This window comes from Haemaphysalis longicornis, unplaced genomic scaffold, assembly GCF_048455015.1.
Source record: "Haemaphysalis longicornis isolate Haplotype H1 unplaced genomic scaffold, Haemaphysalis longicornis Haplotype H1 scaffold_7, whole genome shotgun sequence".
Classification (NCBI taxonomy): domain Eukaryota; kingdom Metazoa; phylum Arthropoda; class Arachnida; order Ixodida; family Ixodidae; genus Haemaphysalis; species Haemaphysalis longicornis.
The window spans coordinates 170,322,488-170,349,800 of NW_027526422.1; positions in this window are offsets into that span (position 1 = coordinate 170,322,488).

A 27,313-nucleotide genomic window follows, 5' to 3' on the forward strand; every position below is an offset into this window, starting at 1 on the left:
GCTTGGTTTTACGATAGGAAATGGTATTCTACATCTACTGCATGAAACCACCGCCTGCTGTTGCTCGCGCCATTTCCAGGCTGCATATGAAAAATTATGCTAGAACAGCAATGAAAGATGATGGTGATGATGTCATCAGAGATATTGGCACGAGCCCACAGGGGGGGATTGGCAGGTATAAATCGGTTTTTCCACAAGCGTATATGCGTTTCCTAGTCACTACAGCGAGCCGTCACCTGAGCGTGCTTATGGGGGTTATATCACAGCATAAACGTACCTAAAGCATAAAAAACCAAGCCAACTGAAATAAGTAACAGCCAAAACGGACCTGCAATGGTTGAAAACCATGGTGTAGAAAATTATTCAACAGAAATATACGAAACCGACCTGAAAGGGGAAAATCCTCAAGATCGTACAATAAGCAGTAGCTGAAACTGACCAAAAGGCCACGAAAATACCCCAAATCTTATTATAATGCATAAAGAAGTCATGATTAGATTATATGCGTGATAACAAATGCTAATATTGTAATATGGCAAACGCCTGAAAAAGAAATAGTTAAGGAATTTGAACCCAGGTTACTATGCTTGCTTCGCAGGAGCGGAACTACTACATTATGAGACAGAACGGTTTTGAGCCGTTAAATTGAGGGCCACATGCACGCGGACATAACTTCAAACATGCCCCTAGATGGTGCCATGCGTCGCTTGGCAGTGCTGACTAGGAATCGCCTATACACGTTCCACTAGCTAGGTTCCACGTTCTGCTTGGAACGCACGTGTAGCATGGCCACGCGGTTCTATAAACCTTGAAGTCGCCCGCCTACATCCACGCGCGTCACCGCCGTACTACAGCGCTGGCATCGAGAACGCGGCCTGTAGCAGTGGAACGCGGTAAATTCAAATCGCCTTGAGCAAACCCTTGGTGTGTTTACCTTGGGATGAGCACGACGGTACAGGGACACCATGAGAGGTCAGCGGGAAAACAAAAGGAGGCATTTCCTTGGCAAATGTCTACAAAGAGTATCGTATTTGGACGACATTTGCAACAAAAGTAGCAGATACGCGGCCAATTTTTTTTTTCAGTTTGTGTTGCCGACCGAAAATAACCATGATTATTACCCAACACTAACGGGCGTTTCTGTGTGCGCGAAAAACAAAGAACGGCTTACAAATACAAGGGGCAAAAACGCAATAATGACTTCTACGAATGTAGTTCTGCGGATCAAGCAGTTAAGAACAAGAAATCAACCGCCCCCAGTTACTTCACTCGAAATGTGAAAAGTAAATATTCTCCCTGACACCTATGCCACAAAATGTCCTTCCCTACCTCTCCTCCCACTCATCAGCAGATGATCTGCAATTTCCGCCGATGCGCAATTTGGGCACACAGGTGAATTGTCCCGACCTATTTTGAAAGTAAATCTTCGGCTAAACGCCAAGTTCAGGCGTGGGCGGTGTTTTATTTTAAAGACCACAAGATTAGAACACGTTAAAAATAGAATTCACAGTACGGGTCAATACCGAAGAGGTTTTTGACTGCGGTGAGGATCCTGCCACTCCAACAATCATGCAGTCCACCCAGTTGCAAAGGTAGGGACTTTGTTGTACGCCCTGGTGAAAGGATGCTGGGTCATTTAGAGGAGCAAGTTGCTTGTGCTGCTAGTTAAGCTGTATCGCATGTCCCCTCGTCTTCCCGGGTCACTGGACACCCACTGATGTCGACGTGATGAAACTGCTGCCTTGTCATTGAGTGATCTTTGCTTGTTTCGCTTTCAAGCTGACTGTGCTTGTTCCACAGCATTAGGACGGCCTATAAGGCGCCATGCGAGTCAATGTACATCACCCGTTTCTGTGGAGAACAGTAAAACCCAGCCTTAAGGACGCGAACACGAAAGAGAGGAGACAACACACACGCTGGGACTAGCAACAGTTTACTGAATAAAATTCAGAAGGAAAATCAAGGTCAGGGCACGCGCCGTAAACTAAAGAAAAAAAGGTCAGCTGATCACGCTGTTAAAAATCGGCTCTTTTTCAAATACTCAGATTCTTTACGTGATACTGTTAGTAAGGGAAGACTGACGCACATATCATAACCACGCTTACGTATTTGGTAAGCTTTGATAAGCTCCCGCTCGCACTTTGTGGTTCCCATACCAATTATTTGTGTTTTGTCAAACAGGTGGCTGCATCGACAACTCCAATGGGCAGGCACATTTGCCCCTCCGCCTGACGTTATCGAAGTTTCATGTTCTTTTAAATGAACGTTCAGACAGCGTCCCGTCGGCCCAATATACACTTTATCGCACCTCAGCGGTATGCGGTAGATTACATTTGTCGTGAACTTCGTGAATTTTGTGGCATGGCGGGTTGTGCACATGTCATTTCGTTTGCGGTTTTCAATTTGGGGACAAAGGCTTGCCATCTTACACGGTGCCGAAAACACTGCGTGTACCCCATGTCTGGCGGCCACTGTTTTTATATTGTGCGAGATCTTGTGAATGTGCGGGACTACTTCCAGTTTCTTATGATCCTCCAAAGCACGTGCCTGCACCCTCCCGCCCGTATCCTTTAACATTTTGTCAAACTTTGTTTCGACTACCGTCTTCAAAACAGCATCAGACAAACCAGCCAATTGTAAACGCTGAACTTGTTCGCCAAAACTTTGTTCCATTGAATAGTGACAGAGTTTTCTAAGGGCGTTGCTAAAACACAGTGATGCTATGTCGCGCTTGACTAACTTCCAAGACAAAGGGTTTAAAAGGGCAGCTCAATTCAATAGTTTTGTTTTCTGAATTGCGGTCAAATAAGTACTTTAAACGTGTAAAACTGCCACAACGGGGCCTTGGGGGTGATAAGTGTTTAGAGAAACGCAAGTTGTATTGCTAAAGAATTTCAAGCTGTATTGTTCTTATCGCGAACGAAGGCTCGATAAAATTCTTTCCCGGTACCTTGCTCTGCTTAGCCTGTAATTGAAAACACTCTGGGCCAGCCTCACGTGTTTTCCGGGTAGGGGCGCATGAAATCTTGCCTCAGCTGGAGTGCTTCATCCCTGATAAACAAGTGAGGCACAACCTTAAGGCTTCTTGGGAGACGGGCTGGCACAGAAAAGACCAGGGCTTGGTCTTGCAACTGCCTTCTAAATGAAGTCGCCTTCAGTACTCCGCCGTCACTTTGCCGGCCACTGGCACCGACGTCTACCATTGTAAACCGGTAGCTGGCGACAGCAATCGCCATCAGCACAATAGAAAATGTGCCCTGGAATACATGAAATATTATTCGCATGAGAAAAGGCACACACCAGGTTCTTGCGGCAACAGCCCCGCAAATAAATTGTACCCTATAATTGTAGTACTTGCTCCCAGGTTTCAGATGCGCCTTGATTTGAACATGTTTGCCGTCCACTGCACCGAGGCACTTTCGAAAATTCCAACGTGTGCTGAACTTTTCAGCAACATTTTGCCATTTGGCAAGCCCTGACACCTAGGTTGAACCAAGAATAAGCACTTTTCACGAAATACTTCTCTTGGCATGGCGTCAGTCAAACTTAAGTATCTTTACTGCTCGTAAGTGCACTTAATACATTGTACACGTTTCATTTGTTCCACAAAAATAACAAACAAAAATTCGCCGAGCAATACTCACGGGTAGGTACAGCGGCTGCAAGCGCTGCCAGAGCACTCGACACGTTTCGTGCACAACGCGCATACATGTCGATGGTGCAATGCGAAAACTCAGTGCAACCTGCTTGAGGGCACTTCCAGAGGAGTGGTACCTGCGCACAACGAAACTATTCGGTGAGGTGAAAAAGTATTGGAAGGTGTTATTCATTGTGGAGTCAATGCTGTACCTGAGGGTGATGGCCAGGCTCTTTTCTGCACAAAGCGGTTCTCATCCCAAAAATACCTTCACCAAGTCCTTTTTGACAAGCTGCAGCAGTTCATCGAACTTTGTCGGGTGTCATTCGGTAATAAATGAAGAACATGGTGCAGTCCTGCAGCTCATGACTTGGAACTGCAAAGATCGGAGTAAAACCATAACAACGAAGAACGGTTAAATGCGGAATGAATTGTTAGCAATTTGGAGCTCGCAAAAGTACACTGTCGTTTTTTTAGGTTATTCATTGTGTTTTGTTTAGCTTCGAAAAGCTAGTTAACACATCACATCTATAGTCCTCACCGCATTACAAAGGCTATACGCCACTTCTCTTTACGACCCGAAGAAAAATTGCCACCAATAACAACGGTAATATTAGGGCAGGATCGGAGGTGGGGCGTCGAAGAATGACACAATCTCCCATTATTGACTAGCGCTTGTGTGCGAATTCTGGTTTGTCGCTGTAGTCTGAAGTCTTAATTTTTTTTTCCTTTTTTTACAAAGGAGGGGGCAGCCTCAAGAAGCCGCTGGTTGAGGCGGCTTGACGAGGCGACTGCCCCGGACACAGGCGCAAGGTTACATACGTTGATAAATATGAGACAATTGAAAAAGCACTCGCAAGATATCGCGTGCGTCACATTGCCTCCCATCAGTCATAAATTACACATATAATGAAACACAAATCACTCAGAAAAAATAAATCTTGTGACATACATAAGCACTTACGAGTTCAATATACACACACTTATACAGCATAAATTTGTTTCTACACAGGTTGATAAAGTACTTTGTATATTCATCATGACATCCAAGATCCGGAATAACATGCATAAGTCAAGTATAAAAAGCAATAAAAACCACAATACCCACTGTTACGGAAACAGTGTAAATTCACATACATTAGTATTCTACGACGTATAACATAGGTTATTTTCTAATATAGATTTTTTTATTGGTTTCTTAAACACACCGGGAGCGCAAGAGAAATTATTTATTCCTATAGTTTTATTAATTATGCTGACGCTCTGAAACAAGAACGTTTGCCTGCCGTAGTTTGTCCTCGCTTTGGGCGCATGCCTTGTTATGCATCCGAGTGAGTACTGCTTAGCTGATGCAGGGTCTGTTGTCAAGGCCAACTTGTCGTTGTACACAATTTGTAGTAGTTTTAGAGAATAAACCGGACCTGCTATGAGCATGCTATATTTTAAAAAGAGGGGCTCTGTTCTTAAGTTGATCATAGGACCGTTGTTATTCATATAGATTCGGATAACTTTTTTCTGCAATTTAATTATCCTGATATAGTTGTGGGCACTTGTTGTGCCCCATACCACTGCACCATAGGATAGTTTAGAATAGAACAAAGTATGGTAAAGTTGTATTTTCAACCAAGTAGGAATAAGGTGCGCAATTTTGTGCATTATTCTAATGTTTTAGATAATTCACTACAAAGTTGGTTTACATGTGTATTCCATTTTAGGTCCTCTTGAAACCATACGCCTAAAAAGTTTTGCTGCTTGACCCTACTGATTACAGATTTTCCAAATTTAATCGTAAGCGGCCTTTCTATTACTTTATTGATTGGGTGGAATATAATGTACGTGATTTTGGAAGTATTTAGTTGTCGTTGGTTCGGTTTTAACCAGACTGATAGTGAAATCGAGTACCTATTTACTTCATCTTCAAGGTCGTCTATCCTTTCTGACCTAGAAAACACATAGGTATCGTCCGCGTACATGAATATTTGCGAAGAATTAGGTACGTTTACAATGTCATTCGCATAAATCAAAAATAGCAATGGGTCTAATTTTGACCCCTGTGGTACGCCTTGTTGAAGTGTCAGGGTCGTAGAATAGCTGGATCCGGTCTGCAGAACTGTCGTCTACCGTTCAAATAACTGTCAACCAAGTCAATCGCAGTTCTCCGTATTCCATATCTCTGCAGTTTACTGATTAGGATTCTGTGACTTATCGAGTCAAAAGCCTTTCTTATATCCAAGAAAAGCACTAAAGTGAACAGTCGTTGTTCAGTATTCTCATTTATTTGGTCTTTTATACGCAGGAGTGCTTTCTCGGTTGATTTTTCTTTCTGCAATCCGAACTGGTTTTCCTCGATTACAGAATGCTTAGAGAAGAAAGTTTGCAGCCTTTCAAGTATTATGTCCTCGAATATTTTTGAAAAGATGGGTAGTACTGAAATTGGACGGTAATTTGAGAACGTTTCTTTGTTTCCCCCTTTAAAAACTGCCGTTACAAAGGCCAGTTTTAGTTTTTCCGGAAATATCCAAGTTGTAAGGGACAAGTTAATTATATAAGCTATGACATCGTTAATTAAATCACTAACATGCTTAATTGGGCGCGCACTGATTCCTTTTGCTCCTGGGGCAGTGTGGTTTTTTAGTTTCCTTATCGACGTATCTACTTCAACTGCATTGGTTGGTCGCAAGAAAATTGATTCTCTTATTTCTTGGGTAACCGTTACCAGTTCACTGTTTTCTGATTATGTTTCAGCTGGGTAGGCGCCAGCTTTTATAAAGTGCTAATTCATACTATTTGCTAGGTCGGCACCTTGCAAAAGGCAGCCATTCACTGTTATTGCCTGTGGGACTTGTTTAGTTGGCTTTCTGTTTGTTATCCGATTGATGGCGTCCCAAACCTTTTTCGGCTCGTTTTGAATGTCCTGGAACATGCGCGCGTGGTATTCGGCTTTAGCCGCTTTTAAGGTTTTGTTCAAGGCGTTTCGGTATTTTTTAAATTTAGATAAAAGATCAGGCTCTCTCGTGTGCACATAGTCGTGATACATTGAATGTTTTTTCTTGATTTGCTTGTACAAATTTGCGTCAATCCATACCTTGCGTAGTTTTTAATTTTTTTATGGCTCCCAGGGGAAACGCTAGATCAGGGCATTCCCGAATAAACTGAAGAAATTTGTTGTACGCTTCATTCGGGTCTTTTGAGTTATATATATCTGACCAGTTAATGACTTCAACAAGCATCCTTAGCTGGTTGAGTGTGTCATCTTTTATTTGCCGGCGCAGAACGCTAGTATTTTTTGGTGTTCGTTGGGCTTTTGATGTGGCGAAGCAGAAAATGGGAAGGTGGCCACTAATATCGGCCGAAAGTATGCCGGAGGTAATATCGTTTTGATTTAAGTTAGATACGCATATATCCAGAAGTGATTCACAGTTTGCTGTCAGCCGGGTCGGCATGCTAATATAATTTGAGCAACCATAGGTTGCGAATAAATTCTTAAGCTCTGAAGACCAAAAGTCAGAAGAGCTCATGTCAATGTGAATGTCACCCATGAGGATAAACGCATTATCATTGAAACAACTAGATGTAAGTAACTGTTCCATGAATTCGGAGAACTCTTTTATATCCGGTCGGTGGTCTGTAGGCTACAGAGATTGTGGTGCTTGTCATACAGAACGCGAAGCACTCAATATAGCTGTTTACTGTGAAAAATTCTTCAACTATGGCGTAATTGATAGAATTTTTTTATGTGAACTGCCACACCTCCGCATCGTTTATTTTCGCGACACAGGTGCTCACACTGATATTCAGGCAATAGGTGGGGTAGGTCATTTCCGGTTAGCTAGGTTTCTGTGAGTAGGATAAGGCCAAATTTTACACTTAGCATTTGAAGTAGTGTGTTTATTTCGTCTTGCTTGTTTCTTATGCTTCTGCAGTTTATGTGAAGAAGCGATAGGCTGTTTCCTGAAGGAAACTTTTTATTGAAGGTCGAGACACTGTAATATGGGACTTCGTCTTGAAAGTACGTCATATTGATAATCAGTCAGCGTTTTACATGGTAGTTCTAAGGTGATTAGGAAGAGCGCTAGGCCATATCTGATTGAATTTTTTCCAAGTCAGCAGGCACTGCAATTCGGATAGCCGGCGATTTTTTGTGTTTGCGAGCAAATATTTTGCAATCAGCCGTCCAGACAAACTTCCATTATGCCTCCTTTTTCTGTACTGTCAGGCCAAGCAGCCTTTTGTTCTGCTGTGTTAGGTGCTCGTTCACGAACACTGGTTTGCCTGGCTGAAAGCCGAGAGCGGTGCTGTTTACCTTCGTTTTCCTCGATTTTGCAAGAACAGCATTGCGCTTGCTTCTTCGTACAAAGCGAACAATGATGTTCCGCTCCTCTTGCTTCGCTGTTGGCACCCAGCGGCACGTGTCAACGTCATCCTCCTGAATTGTCTCGCCAATTACTTCGCCAAGCTGTTTGATTATTTCTACCGGTTCGCTCTCATCAGGGATGCCCTTATTTCTAGGTTGTTCATACGCTGGTACTGCTCTATTTTGTTGACTTCGAGGGACAGTCTCGCGTTTTTAGCCTCCGATGAGTTTTTAGATTTTGTTAGTTTCTTAACTTCCTTGCGTAACGCGGCTATCTCTGCCGTTAGACCCTGAAACCCGTCACAAGCTTTGGAGCACAAGTCCATGCTCTCTTTGAAGTCGCGTTGTTCAGCTCCAATGTCCCGCTTAAAGCTATCCAGCTGCTTAGCTAGGTCTTTCAGGTCTTTCACTTCAGTCGCATCTCTCGCATCTTTTCCGTTTTTTCCCACCATCATGAACAAAGACACCTGATGCACAGAATAAACAACACTTGTTGGCTGTGTTCGGCAGCAGTGCACAAATTATGATGGCTATGTCGATTGCAAGGAGAGTGAACCCTCTTACCGGCAAGAGCAGAGAACAGCGATTAAGCTTGTGCCGGTGGTGCACTGCTGCCAAACAGCCGGTTGTCGTCTTCATAGCCGAGCTTTTATGCCTTGCCACTTCATTTGGTCCGCTGGCTCCGAGGTTACGGAAAGATTTCCGCGCAGGCGTGCTTGTCCGTGGTTGCGGTGGCAGCATCGGTGGCCGAAGAAGGCCCGATTTCAGTGGCTCGCTCCGTTATCGGCAGACTGCAAGAGCAGAGAACAGCGATTACGCTTGTGCCGGTGGTGCACAGCTGCCGAACAGCCGGGGATAAAAAACACGCAGCGCGGGTGTTCATGCCTTGGGACAGATAGAAGGTTAAAGAAAGACAGTGCCAAATAATTTACAAGGGTGACGCGCCGCACCAAGTTACTGCGTGCTATTTAAATCTACATCTACACTTCATGACCTACATGGAAATTTTCGGGGACGCGAACGGGTACTTACCGCAGTGTGGTACTCTCCCTCTGTTTTTCGTTGCTGCCATACTTTGTGCACCCTGTATCTGCCCTTCCTTTTCTTCTATTCCTGTTCGATCAATTTCAGTAATAGTAATATCTTCTTCCGAAAAAAGAGACGCCGAAATACAGCCATGCACAGCCAAGATCATAAACGAGGTCGACTGCGGGCCCCCCTACAGCCGATGCTGGTTCAGAGTGCCTCGAAGTCCGACGTAGATATTCTCGGATTCGACCACCAGCGGTCGTCAGGGTGCCCCCCTCGTCTACGGTAAACGACTCGACGTGCACACAATGAAGTGGCGGCGACCTGTGCAGCTGGGAATAAGCGGCTTACATAAGCCGCATTCGGCTACCTCACACGGCCACCCAAACACCCACCGCACACATGCCTACCTAATCACCGTAGCCATTCAGCGGAGGTAGTGACACAAGCTTCCCGCGTAGATGGAGCAAACGATAGAATGCAGACGATTTTCGCCCAGTGTAGCCAGACCATATTCAGATCGCCGCTTTCTTTCAACTGCAGCGGAACATCCATATCGCCAACACAACAACCAGAGTAGAAAGTATTTTTGAACAATAATTGTGCGCTTTCTTGGAGTGTTCTATAATTTTACAAAAAGTTGTAGTGGCATCAAGAGCTTTTTGATTGTGATGTGCTTCATTTCGCTGCGTTTACCTCATCTAGCCACACCGACGGCGAGGCAGAGGCGGGCGCCGTGTCTTCGCCACGTGTAGCGCAGCCGACGCAGCCCGACGAACACTCGGCGCTGCGCTGCGGCGGATTTTTCGCCGGGCGAACTTCGTCGTGAAAGTTCGCTCCATGTGTTCAGGCCTTTACGAGTGCAGCGGTGAGAGCTAAACCGTGAAGTTAGGCAGAAGCGTACGGCCACCAAAGGGCAGTCTGTCGCAGCAAAGACCGTCACTACGTCGTACATGCACTGACTGCATCCGGCGCGGCATGAAGTAACGTAATCGAACGCTGACGTCATATGTGCCGCTTTATTTTCTGCTGAGCCGCTGCGAAGCGTTATTGACAGTTGTCAAGTTTCCATATTACTTATGTTTTTCTGAATAATGTCTGAACTGGGGCCAGTTGGTTCATTATGAACTGAAGCAAAACAGCGCGAAAAAACGAAGGACGAGGGAGAACACACACACGAGCGCTGACAACTACTGAGCATGTTTATTGCAAACGCAAATATATACGCTATACAAACAAAGATACAAAAAACAAACACAAGATATGCAGACAGCGTAAGCATTTCTTCGCCGCGCCCGAACTAATCACACCACTCTGGGTACTGCTTCATCCTTTCAAATATAGCATCTCTTTCGCAGTTAAGGTGACCGATGGCTTGCTGACGCACTTTTCCCCTCTCGCGGTGATTTGGTATGCTTCAACAATTTCCCGTGTGATTAGGTCCTTGTGCTTCTTGATGAGGTCGCATCTTTCGAGAAGAGGCCAACAATTTTTACAAGAAGCGCAGTGGGTGGCAATACAGTCAAAAGTCGCACAGGAAGCAACCTTGCCACCCACTGCGCATATTGCAAAAATTGTTGGCCTCTTCTCGAAAGATGCGACCTCATTGTAGAACTTATCTTTGCTGTCCCCCTCTTTCTGTCTATGTAGGAACCACGGGAAGACGCTACTTGCCCGAAGATTTTTTTTTTTTTTGAGAGAGCGGGAGAGATCCCCGAGGCGTCAGCAGCAGTGGCCGTCGCATTCAAGACACTTCTCCTCACACCCTTGGCCATCGTGGATGGGTTCCCATTGCTGCTGTCTTTGTTTTGGCCGTTCATTGTGTAATACGCTTCAAAGGCGAAGCGCACCTTCTTGCTTCTGTAGACGTTACTTTGGCTCAAGCACGGTGCCCTGGTCGGTACTGTTCTGAAGGCCGCCACCAACATTATGAAGCAGTCAGCTCGAACGTGTTTGTTTTTAATATCAAGTTATGCCTTTTTATATCTTACTACCGCATCCTCATTTGAGAAACACCCGCCTAAAAAACCCAGTGGGAATGTTTTCTGCTGTTTCCTATTGTCCCACCAAAATATATCTGTTGCAAAGTTGCCGTGTCAATGGCTTTGTATTTTTGTGTTGATTGCACCTTGTAATGCGTTAATAGTAATCCACGCTGAATTGTTTTAGTCCCAGATTTTTCTTTCGCAAAATTTATTTGTAAATATTTTTTATGTGTGCTAAATAAGAGCTGACTTTTCCAGTCCATGTAAAGCACTCACTGATGTACTAAGGCCATTTTGTTTTATGTTAATACTGTTAACTAATCTCCCACTGCTGTATTTCTACTGACGCTTTTCGTGCTAATGCCAGTACCTTTTTATTTTTGGATGGTAATGTCATTTTTATCGTCATAATTTAATGTTTGTAGTTCAGTGTTTTCAATGGCTTTGCTGCATTTTTATTTGGGAGTTTTTCTTGGATGTATCCTAAATAGGCGCTACGTCTCCTGTGTGCATGTGGAGTAGGAACCGTTTTTATGCCGTGATATTTTAATTCCCAATAAATCGCATTTTGTGTTAAATTGCAGAATGAACCGATTGTTGTGGTATTTTGAAAAATAAAGTCTGAGCTTGTTTTTTTTCTTCTTTTCAATGTCTCAAAATAGCTTGTCCTGTTTTGTTTGCTTGTAACTGCCTATAGTACCATCCTGAGGAAGCGGGGGGAAGGGGGGGGGTCTAGTAGCAGGCGGAGCGAAAGCACGCTGCCTCGCGGGGAATAGCAGAACGCTCTTGAGGCGTAACGAGATGCTTTCCAAGAGAGAGTAGTAGTACCCGTCTGCAGTATCCGGGAACGCCGCCAATAGAGCTTATTTACGCCTAAAGGGAGTGACGGAACGCTGCCTTGGAGATGGCATTGCGATTCCCACACAGGGTTCAAGTACTCCACTTCGAAAGCAGCAAGTAAATCCCACGGGGAGTGTTTCGCCTCTCGTTCGGCCGCCACGCGCTACTCCTCGGAAGAGTCGCCCAATGCTTGCAAAGGGAGTGAAATATGGGACAAAAGTTTTTACTCCTAGACAGAGTGCCCAGCACTCCTCGAGTTCTTAGAGTGTAAGTGTGTGTGATTGAATTATTACCGCGGTTCGTTGAGTTGTGAAGGCATGTGGGTGAGTTGGTAGGTGCATGCAATGACATCAAGAATAAGTAATTTGTTAATGAATCTTTGGTACCAGCAGCCAATGTAGACGTTACGGCTGCCCTTACGTACGATCGCTCACAATGGGAATTTTGACAGGAGCTTCCTGGCCGCACTCAGCAAATGGGAAATTTATTAGGAGGTTGGGCCAAGTTTCTTTAACTCAGTCAAGTATTGCGTTGTTCATGCTCACACATTAAAAACAAGCAGCCCTTTCATTAAAAGTAGCAAGCTCGACTTAGAAAGCAACATCAAAGTCCTGCGCTGAAATTTCGCATTCGTGCGCACGATTCAGACGTAGCGTAGTGGCAGGGTAATGACTGAATTTTCGGCTGCGCCCCAAACGTAATACACGCAAAATATTCGCTCAGTGCGTACTAAGGCGGGTAATCTCATCCTAAAGTCCCGTCCCGGCTCCGCAGACAGCGCTAGTCCCCCTGAAATTACGGGCGATGCGAAGGATGAAGGAAAAAATGGACAATAGTGTGGTTGATTCGTCCAAAGATGCTTAGATGCTACTTGTCTCAAACTCGGTGCTATCAGGAGGCGTCGCCTGTGCAGCCAGGAGAAGACCGCTGGAGTGCACGGCCGGGCTGTAGGAACGCCGGGCGCGACTTTCATACGGTCTGCGTTTCGAGTAAGCCCCACCTTTCACCACCGGAAGTTAGTAGGGCTGCGGCCAAAGCCTCGCCAGTTGATCTACATCACGGGCGGGATAGAGGAGCGGCGGGCGGGCACTGGCCGCTGCCCAAGCCTTGCCGTTGCTACTGGTGCTACCTGTTCGTATTAATTTACATGGACGTCTTTAAAATAGGCGATTCCTTCCCTCTTCTGAATTTTCGTTCAAATATGCTCAGAGAGCATAACATTATCATCCGGAAGCGCTGAATAAAACATTTGAAAGAACCATTTTAACGTGGGTCACATGAAGAAAAATATGGCAGGCCATCATATCTTATCAGCGACTGTATTATATAAAAATGGTGAAACAGGCAATCAACACGGAATTTTCGTGACTTAAATATCAATTCTTATATTTCCTTCCGGAACATGGCTTGGTTTGCAAACCCACAGGCTCGACCAGTGACGCGAATGATTTGCCATTCAGAGAGATATGATTATCCCTAAGCTTTTAGTGTTTCTGCTGCTCACGCTCCGTCGGGCTGAGCCTAGCAGCGGAGCGCACTGTCAAAAATATACAGCTAAAACTCTTAACCATGCCACTTAACCGCACAATGAGTCTTCTTTTCGGTGAGATGTAGCAGCGAAGGTACTCATGGGAACCGGTGATGCCCCGGAGTAGATCCGAAACGCGCGGCAAGCGTCGTCGGCTCACTCGGCCAGAGGCGATGCCTGCTGCAAGAAAAAGGAGGGTTGATAGGGCTTAGTTTGAAGCGCCTTCGCTGTGTGAAGAATCCGCTGTATTGTTTCCTTCTTGGGTGCGCCGCCCGTATGAAAGTGCGTGCTCGTCGCTCCTCCAGTCCGACACGACGCGTGCGACAACACCTAAAGAGGGCATGCTGCTCCGCCTTGGCGGCGCCAGCATTGGCCCCGCCGGCATTAAGGTAGCTTGCTAGGCACCTTACCCGAGTCGCACAGTGGGAGAGCTCCGCCGCAGCAGTCTGCTGGACCGGCGTTCTTTTTTTTTTCTTTATTGGGACCGGCGTTTGGTATGGCGAACAGTGTATTCAGACTGACTGTATTCCGCCGTATACACTGTTCCGGTTTTTAAAGACGATAGTCTTTCTTGGGCTACTTAAACCCCAAAATTTCGGTATTTCTGTCTGTCTGTCCATCTGTCTGTCTGACTCGATTCAGCCACCCGGCCAAAGTAAAATGCTTACTGTGCAATATTCTTTACTCACAGCCAAATTTAAACGTCTAAGCCCGGATAATATGTTCGTACTTGTCAACTTTATTGAACAAAAACAAGGCATTACGCAAATATAAGACAGGAAATTAGTACATAAGGAATATTTACAGTTTTCCTTTATTAAAAAATTCCTGGGCGCTTGGTTTTTTGATAGCACATGATATTCTACCTCTACTGCAGAAAACCGCCGCCTCCTGGCGGCATATAAAAAATCACGCGGCAAAAGCAACGAAAGGTTCTACTAGCTAGGTTCCACGTTCTGCTTGGAACGCACGTGGAGCACGGCCACGCGGTTCTATAAACCTTGTAGTCGGCCGCCTCCATTCACGCGCGTCTCCACCGTACTCCAGCGCTGGCATCGAGGAACCCCGCCTGTAGCAGTGGTACGCGGGAAATTCATATCGCTTTGAGCAAACCTTTAGTGTGTTTACTTTGGGATGAGCGCGACGGAACTGGAACAGCATGAGAGGTGAGGGGGAAAGCGAAGAGGAGCATTTCTGTGGCAAAGTCCTACAAAGACTATCGTATTTTGGCGACATTTGCAACGAAAGGAGCAGATACGCGGGGAGTTTTTTCGTTGGCTCCAGTGAAGAAAAGGGCGTCAAAATTTACGGCACACAGCACGGTTTCGATGTGTCCGAGGAAAGCGACGGCGCATACATCACCGATAATTGTCAATAGTTGCTGCATAAGATAAGCAATATTAAACAACAGGGCTTACACCATCACAGCTCATGTGTGTAACCAGTATTGTTCAGAGGGAATGTGCCTAACCACACCGTTTACAAATGAAAAAAATCACAGATCATGCGTCTTACAAATCAGGTAGGAGCACAGTATCCCATGCATGCTTTCCTTACCTTTTAATAATCTCGACTCCTTGTTTTTATGACATAGACGTAAAGTGTGCACAGAAAAGGGCATTCAACGTATCACAGATATTTTGGCCACCGACATAAGTGTCATTCTACCTCAAGGTTAATAGCATATCGGCATCGGTGCGTCCAGTGTTACGCTCCAGTTTGGGCGACATATCTTCTTACAGACTACGTAAGAATGGCAAACATTCGTTGCTTACCATCGGGTGGGTGCCGGACGCGCTTTTTCCGGCCGTTTTGACTTGGCGTGTTTCCAGCTTCGTCCTCGTCTTGCTTGTATCTCAGGTCACCGTAGACGCCGCCCCGAGCCACGACCACTCGCGCTCAAAGTTGTTCAACAGCATGCGCTGAGCGCGATCAAAGTCGGTTTTGGAGGCATCCGGTTTTGCTGTCTTCGTCATGGTGGCCGAGAGAGCAACGGTCACACGCAGGATTTAACGCTCAACAAATGTACATCTTCGCGGGTCCCGGAATGTCAAAAAGAGCGGAGGCCGATAGGTCAGGCACGTGAAGAAGTCAAAAGCTGTCTGAACCTGTGATACCAATTGGTTTATCCGGCCGGTCTCCCACTCTCCCACTTTTTCTCTGTAAGGGTGAGGGTGATTCATAAGGTGCAATGCTTTTCCGAAGGATGTAAGTGGTGTTAAAGCTATGATCCTTCCCTGTAAGCTTGAGGAGCGTTCCGTACGGAAGATCCTGTCTCGCGTTTGCTCCTGTGTTCCGAGAAGGGCCTGAGGACCGAATGCAGGCAAGAACATTCGGTAACACTTTCACGTCTCTAAAACGCGCACAAAAGTTTCTTGGGGACTAATGCAGCTTTTTGAGGTAGAATGCTTTAACATAAGTAAATGAGATTCCTTGCGGAAATTGGCAGTTGTCAAAAAAGTACCCTCCTAACTTTTTTATTTTTCTCTTTTGGGGAAGACGAACAGAAAACGAATAAAAAGTATGCTGAAATTTCGAAAGTTGAATGCTAGCTCAGAAGCATTCTTAGGCCAACTGCACTGTATTTTTTCTGTGTTCCAACAAGTATTCTATGATCATAAAATCACCATGGCGCATTCCTCAGCTTCAGAATCACCGAGAGCGCTAGGTACCGCCGTTCAAAGTACCTCCGAGCAGCGACGTTTGCACCTGGCGGAAATTCGCCGATACAAGAGCCGTGTAGCCTCTGACGGAATTGGTGGAACCTGTCCCGTGAAGCTCGCGCTTCTCTGGCGCCTTTCAGAGCGTTCCGCGGGCGCAGGGATGCATTCGCCCGGGTTGCTATGCTACACCAGCGCGCTGTACCGCCGATGCCATCACATATTTAAAGTAACCGCGTTGGCAAATCCGCCATTTTTTCAATGAACAAAAAAGATTAGAAGCCTACAAACTATTACGCACTAGCGAACGCCTCGGAGTTACCAAAACCCTTTTTACTTGAAAATAATATTTTTACTCAAAGCAAAAACTAGCGCGAAACGAGCACTTGCCTTACATTTGTCATTCCTGTTGCATATACAACAGAAAAAAAGATATTTTATAAATTCTTGACCACTCGCAATTCCGCATTCAATCATGGCCATATTTGGGCTGGCACAACGTCACCTCCATCCTTTGGACTTTTCCAAAAGTTTGATGACATAACTAGAGTTTTTGGCACGCAGCTATAATCATTTGTGCGACTTTTTCCTCTCGCGCTACGTGAACCAAAATTAGCCTTTCTTGAAGTAACAAATACATCCGCACAAATATCGGCCGTAATCTCCACAATTTGCGAAAACTAACGAAACGAAAGTTTATTTGCAATCTTATTTGTCTGCTCTTCCGCTCCGTTGCCGGTAGAATCCAAGAATGTGATGAAGTGGGGCTTCCGGGTTAGATTTTGCCGATTTAGAACCAGTATAATGAGGCAAAATGCCCTCGTGCCCAGATTTTGCCACAGGTTCAAGATGCTAAGGTGACCAAGGGTTATATGGAGCCCTCTAACACGGCCCGCTTTGTAGGAAATTTAGGTAGGCTCGATAAATGTTTTTTTTTGTTCAGATATAAGTGTTGGGCCTCCGCGCTAATCGTACTGCATGGTTTCGCAATAACTCAGCGAATGTTACAAATTCCGCTGTAGCCTGATATTTTCTTCTACCTTGCGATGTTAGACTTTTCCCCGTCGTTCTTTTTCCGGAGTCGCTTTATTTGTTGCCAGGCGCTTTTAATTTATATTCGTTATAATTTGGCCGAAACCCGATGCAGGTTAAAAGCGACAGCGACTTTAAGTGACCACGGAAATAAAATTAGAACACTAAGTATGAACCGGAAATGCATAACGTAAGGAAACAACACCCGGGAAAGTTTAAGGAGAAGGAATAACCTTTATTGCAAAAGATGAAAAGTACTGCTTTTTGAGCTCGTGACCCCCCTTAACACAAACCTGCGGAGTAGCGCATTTGCTCAAGCGGCGGTGATCCCCATAAGTTTGTCGTTCACGTCCGACCTGGTCAGCGGTATGGTATCGAAGGGTCATCATGAGTGTTCAGGAAGGCATATGTGGTGCAGTAGACTAGTCTGTATTCGCTGGGGCAGTGAGAGCATTTATTGATGTGAACTGTGAAGAGCAAACAGCGTTCTATATTCACCTGCGAAAAGGTATTACTGTGTACATGCAGCCAGATGTCGCTTCTTTCATAGATGAGCAGGCCAATCGGTCCCGCCTTCAGAGCTCGGCTGCATTGTCCCTCCTCCTCCAACATGTCTTTTTTCTTACCCCGCTCTTACTCGTCGAGATAAGGGGCGGTATTCGCACAGAATGGCAGTCGCAGGTTTGCGAGAAGTGCCGCTTGCGAGGAACTGTGAATCACGTGGTACCACTTAAATGTCGACCTCTGAGGCGTGGCGAAAGTCGCTGGGCTGGGCCAATATTGATTTCACAATAAAACTACTATAACCTAAATTGTGAGCAGTTTCGTTTATCTGTATAACTAGCCCTTATTGTGGCACTGCGTGACTCGCGTATGCACAGGGAGGATGACCAAAATAATTGGTTACTGCCAGGTGGAAATTTTCGACGATATGTTGCAGGGTGTAGGGGTCATGGACAAACGAAAGAAGCTACTTACTCAGCTTTAAAATAATTACTGAGAACGCATCATTATTTTTTTGTAACCACGCTTCACAATAGCTCGACTTTAATATCTGCTGTCGGAAGAAAGCACGATCATGCAGTTAGAAATTTCCAAAAGGACGATGAAAAAATGCGACTCAAAAACATGAATAGTACGGAAAAGTATCCCGAAGTATTTACTTTTGGGCGCTCTTGTTAAGTCTTGAGTGTTTCGTTGTTGTTTCGTTCACGTTTTACAAGAAAGCCCTAAAGCGAAATTGAAGCGTTTTCGTTGACACCACTTTTGCACAAAAACTGCCCACATGAAACAAAACAGTACTATGCTTACGACACTAACAGAAAAAAAATCCTTTACTATTGTTGTATTCCAATGGCACATCCGGGGCGGTCACCGTGATCCACCGCGGAGCGCGCCGACTCCGTGAAGAGCACGTACTCCGAATCTGACTTTGGAACGCAGCCGCTCCCGCCGAACCAAAGTGCCGAACCGTGAATGGAACAGGGTATCCCCAGTATCCTTTGTGTCGCGCCTTCCCGAAATCGTCTGGTTCCCGCGGGCGTTTATGTTTATCTTGTGCTGCGCGGATGGAGGAGGCAGAAGGGCGAGCACTGACCGGAAGCGGAGACGGAGGCGACGTTGGCAATGTCACGCGGCAAAAGTAAGCGCCCTAGTAAGTTCCGGTGGACTCTACGGTTTTTGACGGAGACACTTATCTTGTTCCACGGAGCGATCTCGGCTGTGACGGCGCTCCCGATCGGCCATTGAAAGAGGATTTGGTTGCTCCCGATCTGCCATTGGAATGCGTAAGCTCCAGAGAGAGTAGGATAGTTGCTCCAAAAGTGCTCAGGATCTGCCATTGGAATTCAACGTATGCAAACTAAAGGAAGCACTCCTTCTTCCGTGATATCTGAATGCAAAGGGCTCTAACATGTCCTCCCAAACAAAGTGTGATGCAGACAGCCTGTTTTCCGGGTGTACCATTTCAACGTCATTTGTTGTGCGTCTTGTTAAACATTTCCCGCTCCGACATAAAGAATGCAATGATAATGTTCTGATCCACTTCGGCTTCCTTAATACTTCTTATTAGACGGAAATAACCGCTGGAGACTTGAATACCCCAATCCAAAAGAGTTCACGCGGTTTTACGCTAATTAATTTGAACATCCGCCTCCAGTAATGCAAGGTCGGTTTTGGTGCATCGTCAACCAGCATAAACCGTGCATTGCCCTGCGTGTGCACCAAGAATAAGAGCCGTTTAATCCTGTGAAAGGAACGACCAGCGCAGCTCTGCATCAAAGGATTCAAACGGGACAGACACTAGCCTAAATGTACAAGCAAATTTTGCTTCTTTTCAGCGTTGGCGGTTGTCAACTATCAGATTAAGGTTTCGCGTGGTTTTGCCGTAAACTCTGGCGTGGTTGAAGGTGGTTGATCCACGTTTGCCGAGCAAATTTAGATTGACGGATAGATGGTGCAGTGACCACACGCCCTTTGGCGCGCACGAAAAATCACACGCTGTTAGGGGCAGCACCGCCTTCGATGCCAACGTGCACTGAATCATGTAGCCCCGGCATTTTTGTGTCCTTTTTTGTGGCATGCGCAGTTACACTCCCCACTATCCTTTTTTGGGCACCCGTCTTCTGGGAACGAGCTAGCGATTACACGCTTCCCAGGCGAAAGTCTAAAGGGTGAGCAGCTTCTAATCACACCTACCCCCATACCGCCACCACCCCCTCTCAAAGGAACTCCCGATTGCACGGTTTCATCTGGGGGGACCTTTTCGCTGCGAACTGGTTCAGCTAGTGCCTCAAGCGTTGTGGATAGCCCTTCAGTCGGCGTGCACAAGCACCCGTGGTGTTTGTGATCTTAGGTGCACGTGACCCTTGCTGCAAGGTCAGACGGACGCCCCAAGTCGCTTTCTGTTTGTACCTTGAGTAAAAATGATGAGTCACCTTACACTGCGAATGCGAATGACCAGCAAATATTTATGCACACGATATACACGTAGCACAGAGTTTAGCTGAAACGTACATAAAAATTTCAGTTCACAAACCGAAAGAGCACCTGAAGATCATGCTTGCTGTCTCGTAACGTTTATTCCCTCACTCAATATCGAGCACGGAAGCTTGTCGTCTTTAAGAAAGAACTTTGCATGTGGACACGATACCTACGTGCAACTGCATACAAAAACGTTTGTGGTTCAGTCCGGCAAAGATACGGTCGTCGAGCGAAAGTTCAATTTTTGTTCAAAGCACAAAAGGAACTTGGTCACATTTCCAGGTAAAAAACAAATACCGACGCTCTTCCCCACAGTGCTGCGACAGGTACGAACACGCACTGAACATCGCTGAAGCGAGAGAGTTTTTGTAGAATTTTTCACGATACTGGCCCTTACGCTTTGTAAATATGCTCATATTCTCTACGTTTCCCTGAAACTAACGACTGCAGCGGCACTCTCACAGCGGAAGTCGTTGCCTCCGCGCATCGTGCTCCCTCGGTAACCTGGAGTAAGCAGCTTTGCTGATGGCGCCTACCTGGCTAGCTGTACGCATTTATTCGTTTTAATATAATAAGGCAAACCAATTTGTACAAAGAATTCAAGCAAACATAAGATGAACCAGCAGCAGTAAGAAGTAAAAATTTAAAGTGGTTTAGCTTATTAACTGGCTTCTTTCGATTAGCGCGAGAAATATAAACTGAAAAAAACATACGGTAACCATAGATAATTTCTTAGAAAGAACCTACCCCGTAGTACGGTGTACCCGTAGAAGCATGCGGAATATGGTAATGTAACTTATTTAAATTTATTGCCATTTTAAATTCAGCAAATTTCTGGAAGGAAAAGAAAAACAAAACTGATTAACAAAATAAAAACGATGTAAAAACTGCCTTTGGCGGAGTACAGCCCAACACAATGTAACACAATAAAAAGTAGCCTCAGTTGGTGAGCTTTAGTCAAATCTGCAAATGAAGCCCTACGATTCACAAAAGCCGTAACAGTTGTTTAGACCGAAATATTACAGCCAGGCTGTCATCTTCTCACTGATGTCTGTAGTACATCCAAAACGCTGTGCAGGCAAGAGAAATTCCTCTAACAATTGTGAATACAGTTGAAGTGAGATAAAAAAACCTTCCCGGTATCGAAATGGAAACAGGGGCCATCGCAATATGAAGGTAACATCTATTCGATTGCGCACCTCCAGCGCGGTTAAAGCAGTTACGATATTTAGAGGGATGCATGGACGTGCAAAATCAAACAGGAAAGTTATGTACGCTCCGTCTGACGAGGACGATGGTTGACCGCGGAGATTTCTTCTTGCAAAACAAAATGTCGAATCGTCAAAATAAAAGCCGGCGTGATCAAATGTCTTGAGTGCAAGTGACAGACGAAGCCTAATCCGACCGGAAGTCAAAACCGAAACTGACACGACAGCTAAGGAATCCCTCACAAAATATTTCGCGTTCAACAACAGTCGCCCCGAGAGGGAAGGGTGCATCGTTTTTATGAAATGGTAAATCAAACAGACAAAACGAAGAAGTAATTATGCGGCTAGATTTCATATTGTATGCAATTGGTTAGACCGTGGTTAGAGCGCCCTCCGACAGTACTGTAAGCATTCCACTAAGCCGACGTCCATTGGCATTTCGATGAAGTGCCGCGTGTGGAACTACTTCGCCCTCCATTAACGTAAACTAACGTACTCTAACCTAACGTAATGAACAGAAAAATCGATTTAAGCCACCAAAAACAAACCTAAGCGATAAAATTTATAACAAATCCTGAACGCGAAAAACAAAGAAGGCACAGGAAACTAACACGGAGCAGCTACATTGCTACGGCAGACGCTTTCTCAGACGTTAGTGGAATGCATTTGCCAATCAATCAACTCGCATTTGTCGAGTTTAAAGCAAATAACTGTTTAATGAATCGAAATGACCTCAACGCCATGCGCAGCATCGTAGGCCACAGCAGTTTTTCGGCCGCGAATAGGTTTCTGCCCGAGGGGATGCCAAGTCATCTTCCAAAGAATTTGCGTTCAAATTTCTGGGAGTACTTCTTCCTCCTGGTCTGTAACTAGAAAGCAATTTGAGAAAGGAGGTTCAGTATCAAGCTGCTTTGAAGATAAGGCTGAAAGTTGGGCTGGAAGGTGTTGACTTGTGCCTGTCCCTGTCCGGTTTTCGCTGGTAAAATAGTTCTGCTTTCAAGGTTACTGCAAAGCATTATAGCTTCACTCCCCTATCTCTCTTAGAAATGACTTCCGGCCTATGATTCACCCCGCTTATTGGAAACAGGTGGGGAGAGGGGGTTACAGACGGGGTAAGCACCGTGGAATCAGGGGCTCGTGCAGATTTGGACTTGCTCGCGTGCTGACCTATTCGTCTCTCGCCGCGAGCGCCGAAGCATTTGGGACATTCAGGGACCTGCGAAGCTCTCCCTTTGCCACCATGCTCGTGGACGTGAGCTGGGTCCTCTTCGTTACCATGGTCAAGAACGTCATACTGAACGAGTGCCCACGAGATCTTGGAGTCGCCCGACGAATGCACTTGAGAAACTTGGTGCGGCAGTGGTCGTGGCTTCGTGGTGGCGTTTATGCCGAACCGGTCAGTGAGCGGGACGAGAGCGATGCTGGAACCACGCCGAGCGACACTGCCCGGCTGAAGCGACAGCGAGATGGCCCGGATGGTAAGCAAAGAATTTGTGCATTTTCACAGCGAATGTGATTAGCAAATTATTAATTTTTTGTGTCCCCAATTAAAAATACAAAGAAATCACCGAGCGCGGGCACGTGAGCGCGAATTGGTGGGGACCGCCGAGGGGGACATTTACCAAGTCAAGATTCGTGGCAACACTTGCTCGCAGCGGTGTACGTCTTAGAGTACATCGCTACAAAAAGATATCCCAAAAATGTCACTTAAAAAAAAATGAAAGCTGATTCTTAAAGTTGCGGAGATGAAGCAAAGGTCGTTGCGGCAGGGAAGAAGCAAATCGGCTGCAATAGTGGTAGTAAACCTTCGTGATGGTCGTTATGGTTGCGCACAGCTCTGCTACCTTCACGTCTGACGCGCTAGTGTGAGCTTACGTAGTTTTTTCATGGCTTTTAGAACGTTCAAGTAACTACGTCGCACAAGTTTGAGCCCGTGATAATCGTAGAGCTGAAATGATGTTCCCCTTAAGCTACAACGATGCTTCGCGGTTGTGAGGGAAAATAACGTGTAGCACGTCTTTTTTGTTGCACCTTTATAGCGTTTTTTGTTTTGCGGGGAAATGAACTCCGTGCATACCTATTTAAATAGCTGGACACACAAACTACCGATTTCGCGAAATTTTAAGAGTTTCTTAAAGCACCCCTCCCGTGTTAAGAGCCACGTAAAAGGTGCGCATTTAAAGGAGCTTGTAAACAGAAGGCATTGAATCATTGTTCAATCATTGCCTTGAGACGTGTTTTCCAAAGGTGTGTGCGAGCGTTTTATATCCTTGAGCTCAAAGCGATCTACAAAGCACTTGAGCACTGGAGCTTCAAATACCCGAACTCATAGAAGTTAGTGAATTCAACAGACTTGTCCTGTGAAAAAAGTAGCGTAAGCGTCGTGGTAGGAACTTTTTACATCTGCCGGAAATTTGATAGGGTTATGTTACAGTTGCGAACCAGTAGCAGCGGCCAACTGAGCGGTAAGGTGTATATCCCTTTTGCCAAGGGTTAATGATAGACAGCCTTTGGTGTAAGAATGTAATCAGGCGTCGACAGTGAGCAGGCGCTTTATCAGGAATGTAGTGCGGCCAACTCTAGGGTAATTTCCCAAGATCTTGGGGATTTCGGTCGTCTTTAAAGAAATATACTGCAGAAGGATCAACATTTCGGCGAGTTGGTACTGGTTATGTATCATCTTGACGAAACAGCGTCAAAAACGGGGACACTAGGAGAGAAAGACGACAGGACGAGGAACAGCGTCGTCCTGTCGTATTTCTCTCCTAGTGTCCCCGTTTTTTACGCTGTTTCGTCAAGATGATACATAGTCTTTAAAGAAAGAAGAAAATTTGTCAATATCTAGAAAATTTTTTGCATCTCCGTGGTTTTTTGTCTAATGGTGCCCTTTATTAATTTTAGCATTGTTTTTTAAATACCTATGCAAATTATCACTCCTACGTTTGCCGTTGTTTGTGTAAATTTAAAATGAACATGACGGATGAATTTTATAACCTTGCTCGCTCGAATATCTCATGCCACTGCGCATCGTCGGTGCTCGTTCCTATTATTCTTCTTTTGTATATTTTTGCGTGGTTTTAGAAGTGCACTCTTTCGTAGTGACTTTTATTCTGGATGTTTACCTCAGCCCATCAACCTTTCCAAAAACTGCATGACCCATTATTACCTCGCAGGCGCACTGTTGGTTTTCTTCTATGCTGTGTGCTCAGCTGTATAGCGGCGGAAGTGGTCCACCTACACAGCACAAGAGGGCGCATTTTATTCCATGAGAAATTATTTCCGAGGCAAGCAAAATTCGGAAACATCCTACACGTTTCTGCGCACATAAAAGAACTCCAGGTGACCGTAGGTATACGCGGTGTTTCCCCTGTGGTGTATCAACAGCTTCGACTCTTTGCAGTGCTGGCGCCATGTTTTGGCTACGCGGGTAACTTCCTCTTCCAAAATGTGGTTGCATGTCTGTTGTGGTCGGTGTTGGTTGTACTCGCATAAACGTCTAGCGGGCGCTTTCTTTTCTTGGAAACACTGACAACAGAAACGACTGTGCCTACAAACCGCCAAAACTCTGTTCACCGCGTCTGCCCATGCGTCCGCATATCACAGAAAAAAAAAAACAGTCCCTTGCGTCCGTTGTCTTCGTCCTTTTTGCCCGATTCTCGGCCGTTGCGTAGACAGACATGGATATTAGCAGTCATATTGTGTATTGATGCCCTACTTGCCCTACAGAATGTCTCATCACCATCGAAGAATGCAGCCGCGGTTGCGAAAAGCGGCCTGACTCCCGAAATATTTCAACTGCAAAGCATTTGGTATTGGGTACGGATATAGAAACATATCCGCCGGCCAATTTCCTACGGCAGAGTCGTCAAGTACAAAATGCAAATATTGCTTCCTAACAAATTGTGAACTTTCACGATGAAGCCTATTGAAAGGCACTGGTAACGTGTCAACAATTTTCGGCGGCTGCTGTTGTTTCGAAATTAAGAAATTTCGGAACGACACGGCGTAAACGTTCTGTCGAAAATGTGTGCAACCAAAAAATACACCAGACCGCCGGACAGTTCAAAGCAAGCTTTGCGTTCTGTAATGAACAAATCATTTAGAGAAATGTCGTAAATTGTGACCAGAGGCTTCTTGTTTGCTCACTTTATCCCCTCCGGTCCTCGTGTGTGCGACACTGATGAATTTGAAGGTGATGGATAAAGTCAGCCAGATATATCTCAACATACCTGAAAACATCGTTTGTATAGGAATACTACAACTATACGCAAGACACATTTGACCTGCATGGTTTTAAAAAAAAGCGTAATTTTAAAATTCTAAATGAAAAACAAATCTTTCTCTATTTCTACAAAATTACAGACATGCGACTCTAAAGAGACAACAACACTCATGAAAAATGTTTTATTGGTTCATTTATACTGAAGTTATGAGCGGCCGAACCAAAGGGTTCTAGAAGCATCTCCTCGCCATGCGCGACGCTATTGCCGCTGCTTTTGTGGCTTTGTACATTTAAAACAACGGTGTGTTTACAGTCTGTGGCCACACCAGTCAACTTTCAATCTTTTACGTCCGTGTAAAAAATGTCCCGCATTTTTATTTTAGATTTCACGGAATATGCACTAGTACGCCTACAGCTGCGGCGAAGACCAGACAGAAAGACGCCTTTTTTGCCGTCACTTTACTTTGAGCACAAACAAAGAGCAGGGTAAAAAAACAAAAAGAGATGTTTTGGAGTTCGACTGTCGTAACTGACTCCCTGACAGGAACTTGTTATAAAAGGGCGCTCTTGATTGAAAAAATCACGCAGCTATAGCACTAGTGGTCGACACCCTGCTCAGACACCCTGCCTGTTCTTGAAAGGAAAAGGCACTGCCTTGCGTAGTGCCACAGAAACCTGCCTTCTTGATATGTGGTTTTCCGTGCCGTAAGCCTCCAGAGTTTGTTTTAGCTTCCAATCCTTGTGCCAATTCATCGTCGGGGCTGCCTTTACCACCGTTTACCCTATTCGATATACCACCCTATCCCCTACTGACTTTCCGCGCCGGTTGGTCAACTTTGGTTTCCTCCTCCTCACGAAGGATCTTATCAAATGTTATCCGGCTCTGCGCTTCCTTTGTCTCAAAGGACGACCAGCCCATATCCCCCTGCACCGATTCGTTAGTGCTTTTGCTGTGGGCACCAAGGGCTAGTCTGCCTACCGCCTTCCGATTAACCACTCAGGCCACCTTGGGTTTCTAGTTCATATGTACAGAACCGAATATCCGAAAGTCAAACCTGACACCATGAACTCTTTTCAGAGATCCCATGCAATCTCGAATTTTTGTACCCCAATGTGCTCTATGCCTAATTATAGCCGCGTTAGTTGTTACTTTTGTATTTAACCGAGCCTAAGTTGCATGCTTGTAGTCTGAGCCGTCGTTAAGCCGTACTCCTAAATATTTACACTCCTTAACCCGAGGTATTTATACTTGCTGACTGATACCGTTTTGTACTCCATGTCATCGTTAAAGCCATTATCACTGATTTTTCTGTGCTGAGAATATCCCTATCCGCGTCGCTTCTTTATTGTGTATATTTATAGGGTTTTGAATAACTATCCGCCTCTCAGCCATCAACAGTACGTCGTCATGAGATGTCATCAAGAGCTGGCGCCCCGTGGCACGGCACGGCATTCTGACGCTCAAGCGAAGCACAGCGGGGCGGCCAACTAGGTGTGGTCGCACCACCGGGCGCAGTGTCAAAACCGAAATATTATTAAACCCTAGGACAGCTTAAGCTACAACAGCGGCCGAGAGACACCGTATTGGTAATTGTGGGTGCAGAAATGACAGTAGGAGCGCTATGAATTCCTCCCGCAGATGCACTTTGACGCCACTGGAAGGCAATTATTTTGTTCTTGTTGCTTTCTCCTTACACAATTCACAAATAAAACTCTCAACACCTATAAATAATTTAGCTGAAGCTGTTGATTATTTTTCTACCCTTAGCTTTTTTCCTGGTTGTTTGTTTTCGTAATCTCTGTAGTGAACTTTGAACCTGAAGCCGGATAACGTAA